The sequence below is a fragment of the Sinocyclocheilus grahami genome, unplaced genomic scaffold, assembly GCF_001515645.1.
Source record: "Sinocyclocheilus grahami isolate Dianchi unplaced genomic scaffold, SAMN03320097.WGS_v1.1 scaffold1182.1, whole genome shotgun sequence".
Taxonomy (NCBI): Eukaryota; Metazoa; Chordata; class Actinopteri; order Cypriniformes; family Cyprinidae; genus Sinocyclocheilus; species Sinocyclocheilus grahami.
This window is the reverse complement of record NW_015506361.1, coordinates 406,173-429,325: the sequence shown is the minus strand read 5'-3', so window position 1 is coordinate 429,325 and position 23,153 is coordinate 406,173.

Below are 23,153 nucleotides of genomic sequence, written 5' to 3'. Positions count from 1 at the left end.
ACAGCACTTGTTTGTGATAATATTTTTGTGTGTGTTCTCTGGGAAATGAACCTTGGTGTAGCTATCACCATTTTCTACCAGGGACTACATGGATAATTGGCAGTCTGAAAAATCTGATTTGCTGGCTACTTCGTATCATCTAGTAGTAGTATCTATATTTGTTTTTCTGAGGTGTTAGAGGTAGAGGTAGAGGTTCTAGAATATTTTGCTGCACCTACCTAAATTCAGGCTTTCAAGTGCAATCCCCAGTCCCCAGATCGGGAGACAAAATGCCTTATCAATTAGGCCATGTGAATGGGGATGGGGGGTGTCTACCTCCAAAAATTGACAAAATGCTTAAACATGGTTGACAATACAACTAACGCACAATATTTTGGAGTCATATGACAATTTAGTTTGATGAACTGTCCAACATTCTTACTCAAAAGTAAAATTGCTACATTACATTTAAAATGGTCTATATACTGTATATATATATATATATATATATATATATATACAGGGACGGTTCTAGATCACAGTAACTGGGCGGCAGACAGGGGCCACTTGTGCTTTTAGGGGGCACAATTTTCAAATTAATCTTAACTTACTTTAAGTATTATTCATTCAGTCATTTTTCACCATGTCATGTATCACTGCAATTTCTAGAAGTAATCTATAACAATTTCAACTAAAATGAATGTTTCATCATGTTTCATTTATTTGACAAATAATTTTGTATTGTAGTGTCAGGGGCATCATGCACTCATTATTTTTGAGGGGGCTCAGGCTCTCATGCTTGTCATGTGAGACACAGCAGCCACAATACCACTGTATAACTGATATAGGCTTATGTTTTATTAATTTTTTAATTTTTATTCAAAATATTCCCAAAATATATCATGAAATATCTTGATTCTCAAATATGTGTAAGTTAATGCATTTTGCACCTTAGTTGATCTATAATGGGCGATGGGCAAAGTAGCCTAATAGTGTAATCTATATTAACTATGCCTAAAAATCAGACAGGTTTGAAAAGACTTGAGGGTGAATAACTGTAAAATTTTCATTTTTTGCTGAACTATTTCCATAATCTCAAAAAAAAAGACAGAGAACACAATCATTTCACAATCACATAGATAACGGCGACTTCTGGATTCAGCTACGTTAAAATGCACACCTCAGATTTGTCTAAAGAGTTGCAGAGCCTGATTTCAGGTCTTGAGAGCTCTGCATTTTTCACTGGGCTTTAAGGCAGCACTCAAAGTTTAATGAAGGCATCATTTGTCTTTTAAATTGTACCTTTGCTCCATCTGTCATTGTGAAAGAGGACGTGTTCACCTTGGAAAGTGGCGCATAAGAGGACTAGGAATGCTCTAGTTTGATTGAAATTATATTTCTGGATGGTTCTAGTGAACATGCAGCATTAGTCTGATGCCATATGACCTGAACGTGGAGTTCATCTTATTATCTGAGGATGCCAAACTGCTCAGGCAAGAGATCTTTATTTGTAATTAGACTGAATATATGCATGAGCAATTTGGCTAAGCGCACTATTTAGTTCTTCAGATAACTTTAGGTAATTTCCTTGCCCTCCAAGCCCCAAAACAGAGCTAAGCTCAATATCCCAGTGCTAGGAATAAGGGTGTCCCACTTGCTTATTTTTAGCATGCAACGCTTTCTTCTTGCCATCTTTCAGAGATTAGCAGTGCTTTCACTGATGTGCCGCTGGGAGTCCATCACATTACTTCATTATGATACATCTGTTTAACCAAGGCAGAAAATTACAGCACTATAAACCTTCTTAATCAATCAATGCGTTCAATTAAAGTTGGTTCGCCGCTTACTGCAATTCACATCCTCCCTGTACTAGACCCTTGTGTATGACATAAGATCCCAATGAACAAACAGAATGTTGAGTAACTAAAAGTACAGCGACTCTACAAACTTAAGTACATTTGATGGATGAACCAGATAAAAAAAAAAAAAAAAAACATTGAGCAGTATGTTTGAGTCATGACTTTAAAGTGTATCCAGAAAAACCAACACATGTACAATGTATAAAAAAGGTATTTAGAGCACTTAGTGCTGTTTATCACTGTTTTCTATTTGGTAGCATTTCAAAATTACTATGCTTACTATAATTTATCAATATTTGCATTTGTTGTGTATTGTGAAATTATTTAAAAGGGGTAAGAAAGGACTACACACACACACAAAAAGAAAGAAAAAAAATAAGCTAAAAACTTGCTGCAGCCTACTGGATTCAAAATGTTTGGTGTAAGAATTACAATATTGTAAAAATCTAGTTAAACAAACGAAATGTAATATTTACCCACAAACATTTTTTTTTCTAAAACAGTTTAACATATGGAAAAATCTATACAGTGAGTTTCAAAACATTTTGAATGATGTTACAAAATAATACTTTGAATATCCATTTAGAACCAATTAACTAAAATTGGCAGTTTGAGCGTATTCATGGAAATTAGAACTCACCAACTTGCTCTATTTTCTCATACTCGCAAGCAGTCGCAAAACCATTGCCACATATTGTAACAACATAAAAAGTGTGTATACAACACTACTACTGTCTACTACTGTACAGTCCATACATAAGCTCCATAGAGAGAAACTACCTCAATGTGCCAATCACATGAGCACTTTATATGGTAGCATTCACATATTGTATTAATGCCTGTGTGACAGTCCTTTCTGATGTCTTCACACAGAAATTGAGCCATAGAGAGTAAGGAGTATCTGTCACAGCTCGCCACTCAATGCATATGATGGTCACATCTTTCTCTTTCACACTAACCCACATCCACACAAATACACCAAGAACTCAAAGTGTTCATGTCTTATTGAAGTTGACAATGGACAAGAGCGATACACCAAAACGTAATTATGAGGGAAACCGTATTGCCTCCTACGCAATCATCTATGTCAGAGACCACGGCAAAAAACACGAAGTCCTATTAAATATGGCAGATCAACACAGAGAGTATTAATTTTCGCTTACATGGTCGTATCTCCACACGAGCATTTTATTAAGCTATTTCACAGAAGTCTTTTTAAACAGGATGTTGCACAGCAGACTAGCTGCAAAACTCAAACTGAGTGGTTTTATACTTGAGGTTATGGTCTATATAAAATTATTATTTTGTTGAAACATGGAACTAAAAATTAAATTTTTTGACAGTATTCAGTGTGAATCTCTATGCATTTATTTACTCTATTTGACTTATCTCTTACTTGCTCTGAAATGACTGAAAAAAGTATAGTTTACAAATATGCAAGATAATAAAATGTATAATTTTAAAACCAAGCATCATAGAAATCTAACAATTTTATGTATATACTGTAAATGTTAGATTGTATAGTAATAGACAATACTAACATGGTTGTGTCTTTCATGTTTATTAATCTTATTTTTTAGAAGTATTTTAACAGGATGTTTCAAGACAGACAGACAAAAAAAAAAATCTATAACCAAGCAGTTTTATACTTGAGGTCATATCCTCCCTAATCATTATTGTGTTGAGAAATGGACAGGTAGTTGTTTGCTTTGCCCCCTGCTCATAATTAGACCTTGCTCACACATACCTGCCTGCGGCTTTAGTGGAAACGGCGGCAAATAGCAGCCTGGTCTGCCGTGACCACCCCATTAAAGTTCCTACAATTTAAAACTGCTTCACTGCTGCACAAGTGCGGCCATTACTACAAAAGTTCACACTGGAGTCAAAGCTATTTTCTTTCCTTTTCCAGTGTCTGAAAAGTAGATAAAACCACAAAATGCATTGAGCTTGAAAATTACAGACCAAACCACAACAAATACTTTGCCACACCAGCAGGAAACTGGTCTGAAGGCATGATACATGATATGACAACACCAGATTTACTGCACACAAGGTTTACACAATGAGGCAAATTTACCAAAAAACAACTTATGTGTTGTTTCCTCTCAAAGTTCACTGTCCTATAAAAAAATTAATAAAATAATTTAAAAATCAGAGCTAGCTGCACTGGTTTAGCACCATGACAGGCATATTTAAATAGATCACACACTACCTGACTTTCAAGTTGTTTCAAACAAACTCACGCAGAGTCAGAGACTTTGTTCCCAGAAAAAAAGAAATGAGCCAAGGGGTCAGTATGGCTTGTACAGATTGTAATGAAAATGTAGCACAACATGGGCCCTATCATACACCCGGCGCAAAGCGGCGCCAGGTGCGACGCACTTGTTTTTTGCTAGTTTCAGCCCGACACAGCTGTCATTTTCACGCCCTGCGCCATGTTGTTTAAAGGGGTCATATGACGTTGCTAAAAAGAACATTATGTTGTATGAATTATGTTGAACATAATGCATCTCATAATCTTTTACTGCAGTTATATCTGATCAAATGCACATTATTATTCTTTTGTTTGGTTTAAACAAATCAATTTTGCTTGGTTGGAACAGCAGCTACGCTAATTATGTCCCTATTTGTTTCTCTGTTTTTTGCCACGGGATGTCATTTACACAAGCTTCAGTCTGGATTCAGAACACCTGAGAAGAGATGATGCCAACTCCTCGGAGGACCTCAGATGATGAACCCTGAAACCTGAAACAACATACAGAACTACCAGATTTTGCTATAAGTTTGATTGCATCATATAATAACTGCTGTTAATACTGTTCATCGTCTTATTACGTCTTAAATTGATTTTTCCGTACATTTCTGCGATATGTACATTAACTGACAGTCACCACTGATAAGCTACCACTAAATATTGTAGAAACTTAATTTGCTGTAAAGTTGCTTTGCAATGATTTGTATCGTGAAAATCGCTGTACAAATAAACTTGACTTGACTATGTTGTGTATTTCTGGTAATGCAATGTGTTTATGTGGTTTAAGGTTAAAAAAACACATTATATTCCACATAATGTACATTATTGTTGCTCCTCTATGCCCCACCTTTCTGAAACGCATCGATTTTTACAAAGCTCATCGGTCTGAAAAGCAAGGTGTGCTCTGATTGGCTATCCAGCGCGTTGTGATTGGCTGAATACCTCAAGCGTGTGTTATGGAAATATTACGCCCCTTACCATACTGTGATGCTGTGTCCCAGCGTGACAAGACAAAAACAATAAAACCCATTATAAACGAGGCATTTGTTGCATCCAGTGGGGACATAATTAATGATTATAATGACTTATACAGTCTTTTTACACATTGTGTTGCATATTGCGCCGCATAAACATAAAACCATGTCTGCATTTGTGATCGGAGAAACAACAAACAACAAGCGCTACTCTACACTGCTCAAAACTCGCGTTTGAATCATCAGTGGCAAATTCTTTAAATATAAAAAACGTACTTACAGTCTGTGAGTCAGAAGCGCAGACTGTCCTTGCAAAGTTGGAACTGCCCCACATTATAGAAACAACCTTTGTGCACATTGTAGGCTACTCTGCCAAGTTCAGAAAACAGTCCTCCGTAAAAATGCGCAGCACACATCTGAATATTTGGGTTGAACTGTTCTGGAACAGTGTTGTAAATACAACTTAACCACTGATTTCTAGTTGTGTCCTCTTTTGGAACGCCAAACAAAGTAGTTTAGCTTTCACAACGAAACAGCGTCACACACGCCTTGAGTGAGAGGAGGCCGGAAGCCTAGAGTGAGCCGCAGCCTAGAGTGAGCGGAGGCGGGCGGGCTTGAGAATGGCGTGGCCTACGGATTCGACGAAGGAGCGTCCGGCAGGCTTGCGGCAACCACGTGTGACGACCCCGGGTTGAATTCCGCTTCGTCCACGGTGAAAGCCAATCCGGCAATCCACAGCTGATGTTGATGTATTTCCTCAGCGACCACCATGGATCAACTCCAGGCATGACGAAGCGGATATCATCCTCTTTTGGAAGGCCAACCAAAGTAGTTTTGCTTTCACAATGAAACACAGCGCCTTCACAACATGGCGGCGGTGGTGGCAACAACAATACTACAGCGAGAATAAAAGTTACGCCTTCTTTCTTTGCGTGAACATTTGGGCGGCGTTATGCAAATCTTCCCACATCGTGATGTAGACATGTAGGGGCATGTTAGAACGAGCCGTTTTAGGTAGGCGTGGTTGACTCTTAACTTTTATAAAGAATATCTCTTTGGATTTGAGACTTTAGTCTTTGTAACTTTACAGATATTCTTTATGCACCAAGAACTTGTAACACTCCAAAGAGAAAGGAAAAATCGCATCATATGACCCCTTTAATAGGTTGATATGATTGTATTTATGACAACTGAGGTCATGTTTTAATCATCTTCAATCATTTTTTTTAACAGTAGATAGTATGCCATGGGACCCAAAGTAAGGTTTCTGAGTATTTGGACTCAAATATTACCATAAAACACAAAAATTCTTAAAAAATAATCAAAAAAAGTCATTCAAAACTTGCCACTTCAAATAGATGAAGTTTTTTTAGGCAAAATAGTGAAAACGGGACCTTAAGATAAAGTGTGTAACCATCATTCGAATATACGGATACCAGAAAAAGTATAAGGCATGTACAGTGGTAGGACTGCTATAATGGGCAAGTGTGCAGCATCTAGCTTTATGTCAATCTCTGACTCTGAGCTCATTTTTTTTTGGAAGTGATCACAACCCAGAGCAGCATACCCCCCACTCCCAAATCCTGTGCACAACATATCAGTCTGACAGCCCTGCTGTGAATTAAATCAAACTGCAGTCTGCATAATACCAACAACATTCCCTTCTGCCCTGAGGACACAAGCCAACAAATGCAGACCAAACCACAACAAACAAATCAACCAGCAATCAAGTGCAAAGATACGGTTTGTCTATGACTGACCTCTTCACAACAATAATATCTGGTTATGTTGACATAAATGTGACACTTTTTAGACCTATATCCAGACAGGAACTGAATGCAGTGGTTTGTTACTCTTTGACACGATCCATGGTTTGTCTCTGAGAGTTCATTTATTGCTGCCAACAGTCTCTGTAAACATTGAAAGACAATACCACAATAAACCCTGAGGTGGACTAGCCATCTATTCTTAATATTGCGGAAATCAAAAGTCAACTGATAGAATAGGCAGGTTGCTAAGAAAAAACAAACAAAAAACACTAACTTTTCATATCATATTAACATCATATCACAACAAAACCAAACCAGTACAAAACTGTCAAAATGCACTTGACTAGTGCAATAAAATCACATTTATTTATACAATTTCAGAGCAGTTTCATATTAATAAACACTATACAGACAGCAATATCTGTATACCATTATAAAAATGTGTCGATCAAATATGTCATTATTCAGCTCAAATTTGTTCAGTATTGATTCAATTCAGTTAAATAAAAGTGTTGATGTTGCAAAGTTAGTTTTATTACAAAGCTCAATTCAGTTCAAATTTTGTTCTTATCTGAAATTGTCAGATGTGATTGATTTGGCCCGGTAATTTTTCTTTTGCATTTGAAACCCTTTCAACTGTGGTTAGATTGTGGCAATCTAATCAGCTTATTGATTAACCATAACCATTAATTAAAACGAGTCATTAATAAACCCCATGCTTGACACTGAAACAAAAATACAAAATGACGCTGTGTCCAAATTCCTGTGCCTTCAGAGTATGTCATTTGATGAAAACCATTCCCAACCATTGATGAAGTATGGAAGTATGGGTAACATATTTTTTACAGTGTTCTTGTGACACATTGTATTACATTCACTTAATTAACAGTAAATAAACAGTAAATTATCCATAATTACACACAATTATCATTTTGTAACTCTAAGAATATAGTAAGTACATGCTGCTCTTTACTCTGTAAGTAATTGTCTAATTTCCCTGTGACATGGACAACTTAAAATATAGTGTAACCAAAATATGAACATTTTCCCAGGCGCAATTCATCCACCATGCTGGCACAACTCTTTGATCCATATTTTCTTAACTTCATAACTTCTGACGTACAAGACAAAATAATTTACTCTAGTGCTGTTAAAGAAGTTTAATTTAACCACAAAACTTGAACAGCTCGCTTTAATTCCTATGACCTAATTAGATAAAAAAGTAGGGGTGCTCCGATTGATCGGCTACCGATCACTATCGGCCGATAATCACGTTAGGATGTTTGATCGGCGGTCTCTAAAAAAACCGATCTCAAGCTGATGACGCTGCCGTGAGAGGTTTGGCACGACATGCAGCGTCACCATCTCAGTCTCTATCCAGCGCGGGTGAAATAATTATAATGCTGAAGGTGAGGTACTCACTTCATTTGAAAACCTTGTGTGAGACGTAATTTCACAAACAGCGTGAGTGAATCGCTGCACGCTCGCTCTCTCTTTCTCTCTCAAAATACGCAAATGGATTCAAATCACCACACATCGCGTCTGTCTATAAGCGAGCTGCACGCTGCACAGTTGACACAGGAATTGTCACTTGCACAATCGAGGCAGTGTCACATAGTCACTAAAGTGTATACAAGTAAAGTAAAGTTTTTGCATTACTTTTTAATTCTTGCCAGTGTTTAACCATTCAGCGCTCGCACACTCTCCTGTAGACCGTGCGCTCATGCACACTTGCACTCGCAGCGCACAGATAATGCCAGGTTCACATTACTCTGTTTGCAGTGCGTGGTATGTGGTACGTATTTTTTCCGCGCTCATGTTAACGGATTAAACTAAAGTTTATACAAGTAAAGTTTTTGCATTACTTTTTAATTCTTGCCAGTGTTTAACCATTCAGCGCTCGCACACTCTCCTGTAGACCGTGCGCTCATGCACACTTGCACTCGCAGCGCACAGATAATGCCAGGTTCACATTACTCTGTTTGCAGTGCGTGGTATGTGGTACGTATTTTTTCCGCGCTCATGTTAACGGATTAAAGCATTCACACTATTGTTTGACAGCACATTGTTTGCAGTACATATGAAAACGAAAATGTAGCAATTGCACCATAAATGGATATTATTAAAGTCTACGGTGTTTCACAGTCAACACATATGGCTTGTTGGCTAGTTTGAAAGGAAAAGAGCACTTTTAGATAAACAAGGCAATAATAGATAGGTAGGAAAACAAAGTTCTTTATGAATGGCAGGATTGCTTGTAATAAAGATTTTAATGCAAAAGGAAAGGCAGTAAAGCTTCTGTTTATGTCAATGGTAAGTTTGTGATACTGTAAGAAAAGTAGTTGAAATGTTTTGCCACTTGCTTGAGCAACTTAATATATAAATCTAGAATTAAATGCAAAAGTAAAAAGCATTAAATGATGTGTTGCTTATATTTATTGTGTTTAAACATGTCTGTGAAAGATTGTATTACTGTACTGTGTAAAAAAAGAATTGCAATGCTGAAAAAGCATTTTCAGTGACAATGTTTGGATTTGAAATCAAAATAATGGAATGTGGTAAACAGCCACAGATCAGTAGCAGACTCCTGTGTGAAAGCTGCTTCTCCTCTCACAAGAGACACCTAAGAGGGGCCCTGTAGATTGTGGCAATCTAATCAGCTTATTGATTAACCATAACCATTAATTAAAACGAGTCATTAATAAACCCCATGCTTGACACTGAAACAAAAATACAAAATGACGCTGTGTCCAAATTCCTGTGCCTTCAGAGTATGTCATTTGATGAAAACCATTCCCAACCATTGATGAAGTATGGAAGTATGGGTAACATATTTTTTACAGTGTTCTTGTGACACATTGTATTACATTCACTTAATTAACAGTAAATAAACAGTAAATTATCCATAATTACACACAATTATCATTTTGTAACTCTAAGAATATAGTAAGTACATGCTGCTCTTTACTCTGTAAGTAATTGTCTAATTTCCCTGTGACATGGACAACTTAAAATATAGTGTAACCAAAATATGAACATTTTCCCAGGCGCAATTCATCCACCATGCTGGCACAACTCTTTGATTCTTAACTTCTTAACTTCATAACTTCTGACGTACAAGACAAAATAATTTACTCTAGTGCTGTTAAAGAAGTTTAATTTAACTTGAACAGTTGAACAGCTCGCTTTAATTCCTATGACCTAATTAGATAAAAAAGTAGGGGTGCTCCGATTGATCGGCTACCGATCACTATCGGCCGATAATCACGTTAGGATGTTTGATCGGCGGTCTCTAAAAAAACCGATCTCAAGCTGATGACGCTGCCGTGAGAGGTTTGGCACGACATGCAGCGTCACCATCTCAGTCTCTATCCAGCGCGGGTGAAATAATTATAATGCTGAAGGTGAGGTACTCACTTCATTTGAAAACCTTGTGTGAGACGTAATTTCACAAACAGCGTGAGTGAATCGCTGCACGCTCGCTCTCTCTTTCTCTCTCAAAATACGCAAATGGATTCAAATCACCACACATCGCGTCTGTCTATAAGCGAGCTGCACGCTGCACAGTTGACACAGGAATTGTCACTTGCACAATCGAGGCAGTGTCACATAGTCACTAAAGTGTATACAAGTAAAGTAAAGTTTTTGCATTACTTTTTAATTCTTGCCAGTGTTTAACCATTCAGCGCTCGCACACTCTCCTGTAGACCGTGCGCTCATGCACACTTGCACTCGCAGCGCACAGATAATGCCAGGTTCACATTACTCTGTTTGCAGTGCGTGGTATGTGGTACGTATTTTTTCCGCGCTCATGTTAACGGATTAAAGCATTCACACTATTGTTTGACAGCACATTGTTTGCAGTACATATGAAAACGAAAATGTAGCAATTGCACCATAAATGGATATTATTAAAGTCTACGGTGTTTCACAGTCAACACATATGGCTTGTTGGCTAGTTTGAAAGGAAAAGAGCACTTTTAGATAAACAAGGCAATAATAGATAGGTAGGAAAACAAAGTTCTTTATGAATGGCAGGATTGCTTGTAATAAAGATTTTAATGCAAAAGGAAAGGCAGTAAAGCTTCTGTTTATGTCAATGGTAAGTTTGTGATACTGTAAGAAAAGTAGTTGAAATGTTTTGCCACTTGCTTGAGCAACTTAATATATAAATCTAGAATTAAATGCAAAAGTAAAAAGCATTAAATGATGTGTTGCTTATATTTATTGTGTTTAAACATGTCTGTGAAAGATTGTATTACTGTACTGTGTAAAAAAAGAATTGCAATGCTGAAAAAGCATTTTCAGTGACAATGTTTGGATTTGAAATCAAAATAATGGAATGTGGTAAACAGCCACAGATCAGTAGCAGACTCCTGTGTGAAAGCTGCTTCTCCTCTCACAAGAGACACCTAAGAGGGGCCCTGAATAAATGTCTAAAAATCCTGATTGAAGTATCACTATAAATAGTTATAAATTATAAAAAGAAGGCTTTAAAAAGATCGGTATCGGTGATCGGTATCGGCAGATACTGCTTTCTGTGATCGGCGATCGATGATCGGCCTCAAAAATCATGATCGGAGCACCCCTATAAAAAAGTGTCCATTGGTTTTAGTTCAAGTATTTTCTGCCTAATGTTTCTTGAATATTGTGTATTTGGATGATATGTAGACAGATGATACTAATGATAATATAAAAAAAAAAAATCTTATTATACTAATATGATGGGCTACAATTTCAATGGTGATGATAATAATTTGTTATATAATAAATTATGTATCATATATCATGTACGTATAGTCAGATTACTGCAGTACAGTGTGCAAATGTTTTACTTTTACCACAAATTCACCAATAACACTAGAGTTAAACAACATCTCACTGGATGAATATATTGCACTGTGAAATCATCCATTCTGAGGAAATGTACCAGCTCTGGTCTCCTGACTAAATTGACTAGGATTCATGGTCCCTCCTGATATGATTCATCTACCTCAACTCCATCAATCTGCAGTCCTACGCTCAGAGCTGTTCAACACCTTCCCATCAGGCTCATAAGCTATGTCCTGTTGCCATCATAGATCAAACATCACATAACAGTAATGGTCTTCAATTATGAGAAAGAGTCACTTCACGTGATTGTGAACAGGCTCCAGTGTGTCAAGCATAATTGATATAGACACAGCACGTCAAAATGACTGTTATGAAATATCACAACCCACAGAAGCTTCGAAAGTGATGTGTTTTCTCAGAAAACTGGGGAGGGCCCTCAAAGCAAAACACACAAACTCTCACAGCTTAGCTTCTGTATCTCCCCTTTAAATGAAAAAATGTCCTAAGGGAGTTTATGCACTTTAATTTGAGTTCCCATAAGAATTATACCAACCACTGCATGGCTAAACTTAGCTCTATTACTCGGAGTGTTCCTTCTGCTGAAATGATAATGGATAACTGAGACCTTAAGCTCATGAAATAATCATCATTATGAGCCAAAGACGTCTGTTCGCCTTTCCATCACTTAGACCTCGCTTGCAACGAGGTCACACCAGGAATGATTGTGGTAAAATGAAGACTGACTTGAGCCAAATGTACACTGCAGGATGCCTGTCATTAATTTTGCAGCCAGATTTGCAGATTGTAAAATAATTGTAAGTTTTAGAACATACAAGCATGCAGTAATATGGTAAACGTTGCAATTTCTGGCAATAACAGCTGCCATTTTTTAATACCATAAATATAACAGTATATTTTTATAGTGTAGAATTCAATGACCTTTTTGCCCAGCCATAATAGTTTTAATTTTTCTCAGATAAAATTTGAGAAGATGAATTTGAGAAAACTTTTTTCCACACAATAAAAGGGCAGCATTCAGTAGTTCCCTAGATCAGTGGTTCTCAAACTTTTTACAGCGGCGTACCCCCTGGGGCATTTAACATTCTTCTGCGTACCCCCGCTCTTCCATTTAGACCGCAGTCACACCTTTTCTATTAAAGGACAATTTGCCCCCTTAAATTGATTTACAGGTGGATTTTTTACCTTTATAGAGGCAAATATTTTCTATCCTTATTAATTGTATGTCATGTTTTATGTCATATTCTTAACATTCCATTAAGTGTTTTATTATTATTATAAATAAAGCAATAAATGATGGCAAATCGAAGTGATACTTGTAGATTTAAAAAATAAAACCGCCAGTAGGTGGTGGCAAGTCACCATCTTAATGAGCCAGGCGTCGCGTTATTCATTCATTCAGTAAAGAAGCAAAATGCTGTAGTTATGAATGGGTTTAATCACTGACTCTCCAAATCGTTCAAAGCCGCAGATTCGTTCACTAACGAAAACACCTCTGTATGTTGCTTGGAGATGATATGGATTTCGTTGGAACTATTATTTCATTGCAAAATAGAACAAACATGACAATATTATGTTTAAAAGGTAAGCTACATTTAAAATGTAAAATGTTCACTTAATATTACCTTTTATTGTTGTACAAATTAATAGCACATTTGCCATCATTTGGATATTCAGGGAAATTTGCATTCTTGCTCGCATCTTAAACATGAAAACAATAACACGCACAGAGTGTGTCTGTATCGAAGAGAGTTTAAATCGATCTCAGTCCGTGTCAATATTTGCTCTTCATGCTATTAAGTGAAGATCTACTTTAAAGATACATTAAACAGCAGCGCGATTTGCTAAAGCAGCATATTCAGCAAGCATCCTATCACATGCTTGTGTGGATGCAGTCAGTTTTGACCGCAAAAGATGAGGTAAGCTGATTGGATATCATGTATTTGACCGTTTACTCTCTACAATACGGATACGCACTCCGTAAGTATCCGTATTGTATTGTTTTTACAATAGAAGCGGCATTTTGCTTGTCAGAAATATGTTCGGTTTTAATGTTACTTTTAAGTTGGGGTAGAATTAAATGAATGCCAAAACTCAGAATTTTGTTCGCGTATCTCCCTCTGTCATCTCACGTACCCCCAGGGGTACGCGTACCCCAGTTTGAGAACCACTGCTCTAGATAATATTAGCATTGCTGGTCTTTGCAAATTACAGTGATAGTATCTACACAAAAAAGAAAACACACACACACAAAATTAAGCAACTTAGGCATCAGTCGCCACTGGTAAAGCCTGATAATAAGTGTGTTCCATTGTGTAATTTTCGTTTTTCACATCACCAAACAACACTACACTACTTATGTATCTTCAGAGATGACAACCAATGAATGTGAGGATTTTCTCCAACGTTTGGTGAAATATTTCATGTCACTGCTATATTCCATTTTCCCTGTAAACAGATAAGAAGCTAATACAGTATCTATACAGAAAAACACACACACACACACACACACAAACAAACCTTTTCATGGGGCATGACTTATTGTTGTTCAGTCTGACAAAAAAAGAGTTTTGATGTTGCACAGTCTGCGTGGACTCAATTTAATTGGGGTCATATTGTACAATCTGACAAGCAACAATTATAAAGAACAACAGAAAGCACAGGCAGCTTTAGACTCCATAACTAAAATAACAATATTAAACCAGAGCTTCAGTGTCCATTATTTTCATCTGCACAGTAGGAGAAACTAAAATAACCCCAACGGCGTTGGTGTGATACCGAATGGTGCGCTCACTGAGCCAAACAAGACATTTCCTTTATTTATTGTGTCATCTTTTTAAGGTGAGAAAGGGAAATCTGTCTCAAACTAACACAAAACCACACACACATCTCTTTCTACAGTACATCTCTTGTGAGTCTCATCTAATTTTAAAAGACTCATTAGCCAGTGTTGTCTTCACAGAGTGCAGCCATTAGACAATGAACCATGCAATAAATCGCTCCAATTTCTGCCCTCGCAGACTGAGCAAGGGGCAGCCGAGGGCAGCACTAAGTCCTGCCGAGTTGCTGCAGTGGGGTGGGCCCGATGTCAGGAATGAGGAACCACCGCAAGCCAAACACCGGCAGCCCAACAGCAGGACAGATGGTGTGGCGCCAACCTCGCATGTTCGTAGTACCCTTCTGTGTCCCTTTCCATCCAGCCTGTACACATCTCAGGCCTTTGTCACCATGTACGATTACAACAGCGCAGAGCTGAAGTATGGGAAGTACATAAAGCTACCGAATGGAACCTGTGACAGCGAAGGTGTGGTTATGAGCGCCCCATTACTGAGAAACCAATCACAAAACATGATCAGGACGGGGAGCGAGGCTGGTGCCATAACCCTGGTGAGAGGATGCAGCATCTGTGTAATTGGCTGGGAAAGATCAGAGACAAAGCCATTCAGAACATCCACCTAGAGCAAGCGCCTTGGGACAGAGATGAGATTAGTTTCACTGCAAAGAACTGTACAAAAGATTCTAAAGAACGGTGACGTCAATGGGATGAACAGGTTTACTGGAAACAAAAGAAAGGCAGACATGCTTCTTTGTGGAATTGCTTGAAATGTTTTCTGTATCTGAGGGCCATGTGACCTGATTGTCGATTGATGTTGATGGTAAAAATTAAGCTTTTGATACACTTTTCTGCAAAATCTGGTATAAAAGCTGCTCCAAAAAGAAAAGCACCATTAAAGAAGTTATTTAGAAGCAGTTATTTACTGAAAACCTTTCCCTCATGCATATTGTAGCTCTTCTATCTCTTTTGTGCTTCAACATATTCAAACTTGCTATTTCCCAATCAGTCACGACACGCAAGAGTCAATATTTGTTTGACATCAATGGTGCCATAGCTTGCATTTATGGATATATAAAAATGTGAATGAGATTTGAGTAGAGATGGTTTTTACATCAACAAACATAAAGTCTTGTAGGGGCAAGCACCCCATCATCTCATCCAGCACCATTTTAAATTCTATGGATGAAGGCATGACACAAAATGGTTCATGTTTGATCAAATATGTGTAAATTGCTTTGACAATTTCACCACTGCGTCCTGCCATCTTTGACCCTTGTATTTATCCCAGTCAAAAGCTCTCCATCCGCTATTGCGTACATGTGAAACAATTTCAAAAGGCAGACCCTGGAGGCATCAGTCCTGTCTGGTAATTGGGTCCCTTGTCACCCACTGAATGCAATAACAACATTCTTGGGCTCAGCCTTAATCTAAATGACATTGGTGTCCTAGTTTGCTTCCTGAGTATTATATTCCTTGGAAAGGTTACGACAGAGTCGCAGTCTATTAAAGGCATTTCATCCAGGAGTGAGAAGAGTCGAAAAGCTTAGAAAACACAAACAAAATATAACTAAGAGAGGGGAAAAATAGCCATGTGAAATTAAACCACTATCAATTATCACAGGGAATAATGCACAAATGATGTTACAGCTGTATTTTAATTACTAGTTTGCATTTTTAGAATTTGTATTTTTCCTTTTTGTCAAGGTAAATGACAGATTGGTGGCAGTAAATGACCACAAAGGCAGGGTATTGACACAGATTTCACAAATTGATCCCAAGATCAATTCAATTAAAATTCTGATTGCAATTCAATTTGATTCATACAGATATATATCTATATCAAGAATCGGTAGAAATCGCGGCCCGGGGTGGGGGGAGTGGATATCGCGTTCAGTGGACACATAGACCGGACCGAAAGGGCACTTTAGCGTTGGCGATTAAAGGGGCCCTATATACTGTATACAACCCTCTACATTGTGAGTAAATCACTCGCATATGCGACTAAATCTTCACTCTGGGTGACTAAATGACGTCTAACATTAGCCAATTGCTAATAAATTCTCAGATTTTACTCGCCAGTGTGTGAGTTGGAGGCTAAGTATAAGTTTAGCTCAGATATATTTTCACTCGCCGAACACTCTCCGACTGAGCGCATCAGAGTTTCACTCTCCGCCAAGCGATCTGTGCTGTTTTTCAGTTCATCTGAATGGATGTGCAACGCACCTGTATTTATCATACCGTAAACTCTAGTGTGAAGGCGCACGACTCGCTGTCGCTTTGTTTCACACACACACAGCGAGAGAGAAAGAATTGACCTGCCTATGCGCACTACATGTAAACTATATTCTTTGTTGTATTTTCCTGTCAAAATAATGAATTCTTCAGCTTTTAAGAACTACCGCTTTCTCCGGTAGTGGGCGGAACTAATGTGCAAACGGCAATCTCATCGGCTGGTGCTCACCTATTATCGTCCCTGTTTTGATTTCAGCAAATCAGTTCGAGCAAACGCACACAACCTGATTAATATTCATGAATCCAGTAGCTCATTAATCCTTGGTGCATTTTATATTGTTCTTATTAGTAGAATTCTGTACACACTGCCGCTTGAACTGAGAATGGGTACAGTGATCTGTGGAATATATCTATATTGTTTCATCAAAATGAAAATCTACTAAAAAAAATATCTTGAGGAACTCAGAAATGCTTCAGGCAGTTTTTTGGAAATCTCAAGTTTCAAATCTGAACACTGACACTGAACAGATCTGAACTTTCATTCTAGGTATATATATATATAATCTGCAGTTGAACAGAAACTGATTCAATTCAACAATGACTTATGAAAGGGGGGAAAAAAAGCTTCAGACCAAGCTTCAAGCTACAGTAACAATGCCTGTTCTGAGAACTGATAAAATATTATCACAGCTGGACCTGTTAGCTGCAGACACAGTGTGCTCTGATAAGGTTGATAAATTGCACAGCAATAAAGTCATGGGCATGATCTTAAAAATGACAATTGCAGAATTCCAGAAACCATGCATGTTAAAATACAAAGGTAAGATAGTTCCAGTAAAGCATGCCAGATTGCAGAATGCCACTGCATCCTCCACAAACGTGCACTGTGCAAACTGTGTTTGTAATACATGCCATTACAAATAAACAGCACTTGAAATTCATTCTGAACAACAATGCCCAATGTTAGATCAGCAAGGCATTAGATAAATTTTAATGCTAACTTGCAATACATACTGATAGATGACTGCTGAGGTTAGAACAGCCAGACAGCAGTATGATTTCAGTACTATGATGCTTCTGTCCACAGGGTCCCAATACATACAAGATGCTTGTCCCAACTTCATATCGTTATGATTGGTCTGTTTATTTAAAACGGTCAATGACTTTAAAGAAAATACTGCTCATGATGCCAGATGTTGAAAGAGGTTAACAAGAAGTTACTGGCTAACATACTGTATGAGCATGTGACACAAGAATGCATCTCCTTATACTTCGATGGAGTGGTGGACCAAAGCCAATTTACACAAGAAAGAACATTTAGATAAAAAAAATCCATAGCTCACCTTTCCACAAAACCTCCTAAATCCTTGACAAACCATTGATATTTTCAAATGGTAATAGAAATATGTTCTGTAATGTTCTTAAGGATTATGTGTAACTGAGCATTTTGTGGTGGAGTAGTTTACCAGCTTAGAACAGGTAAGCTGAAGTCTCAACAGAACAGGACAACAAAACCCCAAAACTTTCTGATCCCTGTATATAAATCTTGCCACTAGAGGAAAACTAGAAATTCATTTAATAGGTTGAGAAACTGAGCGGCATATAAAATGCTCTCTTCAATGACAAACAATTTGCTTTCCACATCAGGTCCATGCACCTGAAGTACATCAATTCAGAGGAAAAAAAAGCCTTCAGCAAATAAGAAGATGCCTATTGATTTCAAACCAAAAGCAACTTGTTAAACTTGAGGGGACATTCATATAAACCCACTGTGGCAAAAGTTACTTTATATGTGAGAGCCAATTATATTTTCAGCATCCTTGTGAGAGGTTTAGAATTGGTAGACATGCATAAATAAAGTATATTGTCACTGGACTGTGGTCACGATCAATACAATCAATGCGAAGCGTGTGACGTGATCTTCATGCAATAACTTTTCCAACTCCTTCAACTATCTTACCAACTATCTCTAGAAATTGACAACAGATGAAAAACTTCCAGAACTTTTGGAAACTGGTAAAAGCAGTTTGGAAGAGTTCATTTGCAAAGGCAGATTTAGTTTTACTGGTCTTGAGTAAGCAGCAGGGATGCATGTCTTTCAAAATTGAAATGATAATGCTTTCAACTGAATAGCAGTTCCTCACCTTAAATTTAGGGGAGGCAGATTCTGAATTTCGTATCGTATTTTTGTATCGTAGGCTATATGAGTAACCTATGATTAACTGCTAGAGCAAACATTATTATTATCATTATCATTTATTGGTGATTATTTTTCAATTGTTTCCCTTTCTGGAATGTAGCTACTTTGTATATTCCTACATTCCTTTTGTATATTCCTACCTTCCTACTTTTATTTTCAGACTATTCACAAGAGCATACGTAGGACTTATACTTGGACTATTCTGATAATGATTTGGACCACAACTGAGATCTGTATCAAACTGCAAGTAATGCAGAGTTTTGTAAAACTATTACACTCAGTATGATCTGTGCCACTCCCCATGTTTACAATCTGAAGAATTGGTGAACTGACATGGACTGATCTTATCCGCCACAACATTCTTGTAATGTATAATGTCTCATATCTTAATATATGGCTCTCAATTAGGGCATGATGCATTTCCATTTTTCACCAAAAAATTACAAAAAAATGTGGGGCGCTGTTGAGCTCATGCGCTAAATTTCAATATATCAATATCACTTAATTACTTAAAATAGTCTACAAACTATGAAAAATATTTGTTGAATAATGCTGAACACATTCATGACTGATTCAGTTTATATAGTTTGGTAGATATAGACAAGCCGTGGCTGTTTGAAGTTGGAATTTAAGGAATTATTATTTATTAGTTATTTTTAGTTTTTGACATTTTTATAAATTCCCCATACACATAATATCATATAACATATTATGTATTTCTAGAAACATGATATGATATTAATAATCATTCATTATTTTTCGCAAATGAAACATTCAAATTATTATAAGGATGTATGTATAGTATGCATGCATATAAACATTAAGGAGGACAATGGAATTGTATGTTTATTATTAAAACATTTATATCTTAATTAATTATATAAAAGAGCAGATTTAAAATTTAATGGCAATATGTATTAAATAGTAAATCAAAATCCTTGTTTTGGACATTCCTTCATGACACTCTTTGTTGTTTGATTGTGTTGAACATTTTGAATTGCAAGTGAAGTAAATTTCATTTCCTGGCCCTTACTGTTCATATGCAACATGCTCAAATCGATTTGAATTTACACCCAGCAAAAGGAAGGTAGTTCTTCAATTCTAAATGTTGCCCAACCCTGGAATGCAGAAACCTGTGTTGATGGATGCCTGTATGTTTGTCAGTAAACACCAGAGCAAAGAACCTACTCATTGCTTCAAGGTCACCAGGCTGTAGACTGCAGATGGATGTTCAGTGCTCCTTTCGTTTTCATAATGTGACTGATTCAATAATTTTTCTTCTTCTCAAGCCTCTGCAGACTCTCAGCGGCAGAGCTGCTCTTATCTCTACATGCAGCCACAAATGTCTCATTCACTGAGTCTGCTGGTTTAGAGGTGAGCGTCTGTAAAGCATTATCTCTGTTCTAAATGTAGGTAACGCTGAGGTCAGGCTTCCGGTATGAAGAAAATAATCTTCAAATAGGAATATCAGCAATGCTCTGAACTCTCCCACTCTTCCGTGAAAGCTGTAACGTGAAAGCCCTCTAGTGCTTCACTTTGAAAAAATCCACAAAACCAAACATTTTTAAATTTTTACTCACCCTCATGTCATTACAAACCCATATGCTATTTAACATAATTACAGTAAATAATAATAATATCTTTATTTTCTGCATTGTATGTTATTTTTGTCCTCTTTACAGATGTGTTCCCTATGAGTGTTGTATGGGAAGGGCTCCAAGAAAATTCTTCAAAATGTTCTACTTTTGTGTGTCACTGCAAAAAATGTTTCACTGACACTGAGTAAATAATGAAAGAATATATATATATTTTTTTTTTGCTGATCTATTCCTAAACCCTTTACTTATCATGTTGCTAGCAAATGAACAGACATATGGCATCACAGGTAAGACTATTCCTTCCCTTCAATGATCAGCAGTGAGTCTTTTTTGCACTTTGTTGCACATTCCACCTGAAACATTCTGTTTTAATAGAGACATCTACGTTCTCGCTAGCTTGTGCGTGGGTGTAATAGCATCTGTTTGAAGGGGTAACGCTGCTCTCCCTAGAGCCCCAACAAGAAGCCTCGCTCGCCGCAAAGTGCTACGCTATCTGTCATTTAGCATCAAAGCACAAGAGCTTCTTCTTGCACCATGAAAGCGGTGCCTCTCAGATATAATATCGCATTTCCTTGTGGCTAGATGAGGCCCTGTTTTTCATAGCGATGTGGTGAGGAGGATCTCTTCCTGAAACATAGCCACAAAAAGCAGAAGCTAGCTGGCATGTCTTCCTCTCCATCTGTGACTGACACTGAACCAGAACCGGATCCCAGGGAACAGGAGCACATGAACACCTGTTTGCCTTCACCCGCATTCCACCATCATGTATTATGTAGGAGCCTTATGCATTATTCATGTGCTGGAGGGAGAGGCGGGACTCCTCAGGTACATATGCTGGAGGTTATAAATGTCCAGCCATAAAAATGTGTTGCCCTTATTTCATTTGAGACACAGAAGAGAGAGAGAGGGCCTTGGGTAGCTCTTTCAGGGGCGTTTCTCACCCACAGCTCAATCATGAATAATGAGGTGTTGGACATCTCCATCACACCTTAGTGCAACAGCAGATGCTGAGTCTAAACTTCAATGAGTCTGGGGAGCATAGCTCAAACCATCACACCACCTACAAGATGAAATACATCACTTTATTAAAGCCTGCTGGCAGGGTAAGATTACCGACTGGGCTCTGGGGCCCTAGACTTCCAGGGACCCCAAAAAGGCGAGACACTCCCTGTCCTAATCTAAAAGTGCCAACCACATCTGGAAGAGCACTCCCATTGTTCTTTTATGATCACATCAGGTGACACTCTTTCGAAAATAGGAAGCACCCCATCCTATTACAGGGATACTCCATTTACTTACCCTCATGCTATCCCAAATTATTACAAAAAATGTTTTTAAATGAAATTCAATTCAAATTGGTTTTAGTATAATAATGTTGACATGTGGTTTATAGACAGGTTGGTACAGTAGATATTGGGTGGGTTCTCATTTTATTTAAAACTGGATAACATAGAGATAAATCAGGTAAACACACGCTTGAGGACATTACTGAAGGAATCTCTAAATTTATTTTTCCATCTTCTCAAGCTGTGAGTTTATTATTGTGATATTTGATTTTGTGTAATAACCAGCACCAAAGCAAACAGCATTTTTCGAAGGAAATCGATCGAGCACATTCTGACTGTCAGCAGGATTACAGCCTCACAATAAGATTCATTGCAAATTGGTCCAAACGATTACAAATGCCAACATTAACTGATTCACTCTCCCTGTGTTTCTATGATTTGTTGCGTATGTGATTGTGCGTGTGCAGAATGCCTCTCAAACAGCTTATAAACAATAAAGAGCGACCTCTGTGAGAGGAGGCGGGCAAATAACGGATAGAATGTGCTAATTCAATTACGCAAGTTGAATAATTGCCTCGGTCAGTGTTCTGGATTGAGCTTATAGCTCAAACGTCCTTGAGATAAATTAAATGCCGGTATAGTGATAAAGCTGGAAGGGGAGGAGTTCACTGTAGAACAAAACAATGAATCTAGCATTTCTCTTGGAATTAAATACCCTATTAGCAAATTTAGCTTATTTGCACACATGCTGTGTCTAAGCATGCAACTTTTGTTGCGGAATGCTGGAATACACAGAGGTATTGTGGTCTTCATAAATAGGTGTTGAGTTGGCTGAAGATGGTGCCCTCGAGGCTGAGGTGTCCGTTGGAGCTTTAGCTGAGCGTTCTGTTGTGTTGCTCGGCTAGCGTGATGAATACGCTGCCGTATTCATCTTCTATTCTCTCCGACTTCAGCGTAACACAATAGAAGGATTTATGAACACGGACAAAAAAACTGCAGAAAGCTTCTGGCTCGAACAACGCGCTTTAAAACCTGCAGCTGAAATCTAGGTTACAAACTGAGTCCACCATTTTTAACCGCACACACAATGTTCTCATTTTTGGTCTCTCTCACTCTCTCTGCCTGTCTGTCTACCTGATTAATTTAGGCTGTCTGTCTGTTGGACTGAGTCGGATTTGAGTTATTAAAGGCTGCTCCATGTTCTCTTTCTCCCACAAGCACCCAGAGGTAACTACACCCGCTAATTAGAATCACTCTCACGCAGGATTGCGATTTCTCTGGCCACAGACACCGCTGGCCCCTGTTCTGCTCTGGA